This window comes from Anneissia japonica, unplaced genomic scaffold (genome assembly GCF_011630105.1).
Source record: "Anneissia japonica isolate Jap-2015-1 unplaced genomic scaffold, ASM1163010v1 scaffold2320_len370340_cov150, whole genome shotgun sequence".
Classification (NCBI taxonomy): Eukaryota; Metazoa; Echinodermata; class Crinoidea; order Comatulida; family Comatulidae; genus Anneissia; species Anneissia japonica.
The window spans coordinates 178,232-180,802 of record NW_022705529.1 but is presented as its reverse complement, the minus strand read 5'-3'; the positions used below and the strand labels follow the sequence as shown (position 1 = coordinate 180,802).

The following is a 2,571-nucleotide window of genomic DNA, read 5'->3' as shown; positions in this document are numbered from 1 at the left end:
TTGGGAAAAGGGGGGGGGGGGGGAAACGCTCCCCCCCCCCCCCCGGTTCCTACGGCCCTGTTATAAGCTTAAAGCTTTCTGTACTCCAGTACTTCAAGCAAGTATTCAAGCAAGCAAGTAAATACAGTAGAAAAATCTTATACTGTAATACAAATAGCATCTAAACTAAAGAGGGCGCTAGACAAGTATTTTCGCTTGTCATAGAATCGTCGCGGTATCTGAAATACTGTGAGTCTTCCAAAAATAAAATAATATTTTCAAACTAAAACTAATTGAAAAAGAATCATATTAAAATTAGCAATAATTATGTTAGGCTACATTAAACAGAAGATATCATAAATCTAATTTTTAATTAAATTTTAAGATGAATATTCTTTTAAAAGGATTTTAAAATAAGATACTGTAATTTTTAAGTTAACGTTTATTACTTTTCAAGACAAAGATGTTAACTAAGTTAAATTTTATGCACTTTTTAATGCTCTTTTGAACAATTAAAAATAGATACATAATGATATATTAATATAGGTTTATAAGAAACAAGATGTGTATATTCGTTATAGGCCTAATTCATTTATAATACTGCTCGGAATATATATATATATATATATATATATATATATATATATATATATATAGCATAAACCATCTTAATTTCTAGCAAAATTGAAATTATAAGTAGAGATAGGGCCGTATTGATAAAAATCTTTGTACTCTAGAATGATCATATGCCTATTTGCCAATTAAATAAGACTATATTAGATATAGTTTTTTTTTTAATTAATCGCTCTTTTAAATATTTTTTGTAAAACTACAATCCAATCATTTATGGATTATGCCCCTAGTTTTTAATTAATTTATTTGAAGGGCCAAATTATTTTTACAGTTGATCTTGCGGGCCAAAAGATAATCTCAAATTTTGTAAGCAACTTCTTATACTATATGAAAAATCATTACAAAACAAAAGTGGTGGAGCCAAGATTTGCCCGATGGCAGGGGAGGGGCGATGTCCCAGAACCTCTAAAGGGGACCAGGGGCGCCCAGGGCCCTAAAGCCCTGAAAATGTAGAGATTTCGAATGTTCGCACGGCCTCATATTCTGTAAAAGCAACATAGATTATTTTTTCCCTCCCAAACGTATTGTGTTGATTCTCTGTCGATTGGGAGGGCGGGCCGACTCTCTCTGACCCCAACTGGAACCATCATTTAATATCAAAAATATATATATTCATCAAATTATTATTACATGTAAAACAATTTAAAAATTATTTTAATATTACAAAACTGTGGGGATTAATTAATTTAAATTATTGTGGGATTGATCTTTTACAAAGTAACTGGAGATTTCTTTATGAACTTAAAAATACGCCCCAGTATGTATAATTGCACATCAAAAGAATTGATTGATATTGTATTTAAAATTTTCTTAACATAAATAATTAAAGTAGAGAAATACGTTTTTCTATAAATTTATACGAATGGAGTCGGGAATAAATGATTTTCTGTACCTTAAATGTTGGAAATTGCAATCTAAAACCAGACCTACTAACTACGTAATTGTTAACCACGAAATATTTAATTTCTGTTACCATGCCTTTATCAATTAAATGTGAAGTCAATGGATCTGACTATCAATATGTATGTTTCGGTATTCAAGCTGACAAAAACTCAAAAGCTGTTATGTTTGATCTGAAAGTTAATTGTGTCCCAACAAGTCGTTCGAACCTATCGAATACAAAATACAAGAAACTACATAACTCAAGATGCTCAAACTTTTTAACGCGATAACACAGACTAGCGTAATTATAATTAATTAATTCTCAATACTTTTAACTCATAAGATGTGTATAAGAGACAGGGTAAAGATCATCATAGAAAGCAGCATCCACAAGATCGACATTGGCTAGGAACCATCCCTCTCCAGCTTTCCCATTTCGACTCCAAATAAAACGATTGTAATGCTCAGATATATATCGTTTTTGCCAAGCGAGCCGATAGCTGTCTCTTATACACATCTAGATGTGTATAAGAGACAGACCAAATACTGCATAAATTTTAGTCTTCTCGCATGTCCTCCTCGATCATTCCATGGTCCTCCAGGAGCTATTTTAGAGGATCTTCCAATTAATAGGTCGTTCGGACAAAGATATTTCCCCTGTCTCTTATACACATCTAGATGTAAGTTTATTGTGTCCCAACAAGTCGTTCGAACCTATCGAATACAAAATACAAGAAACTACATAACTCAAGATGCTCAAACTTTTTAACGCGATAATACAGACTAGCGTAATTATAATTAAATAATTCTCAATACTTTTAACTCATATAATCAGTACTTAAACTCACACTTTTTGACATCCAAGATTCAAATTACAGCTCAACTCAACTCGGTATACTCTACTCAGATGACAGCCTGAATGTCGAAATATCAATTAACCTAATGACAAATACAATGATGTTTAACTTACCGGTTGAACTGCTCAATACTCATAGAACAACCGTGTTAACTTTCTCAAATAACTAAATTACACTACAGAATTCTCGAACGCTTCTCTCTCTACGAAAAATAATTTGC

General features: G+C 31.9%; 1 long non-coding RNA gene across 1 annotated transcript; it reads right to left on the bottom strand.

The window, feature by feature from the left end:
• Window positions 1-2,181: 2,181 nt before the first annotated feature.
• LOC117105608 lies at window positions 2,182-2,568 on the bottom strand. The gene is made up of 3 exons (XR_004444928.1): window positions 2,465-2,568; window positions 2,343-2,433; window positions 2,182-2,208 (listed from the first exon to the last, which is right to left on the bottom strand). It is a non-coding gene; the product is annotated as an uncharacterized LOC117105608 (long non-coding RNA).
• Between the last annotated feature and the right edge of the window lie 3 nt (window positions 2,569-2,571).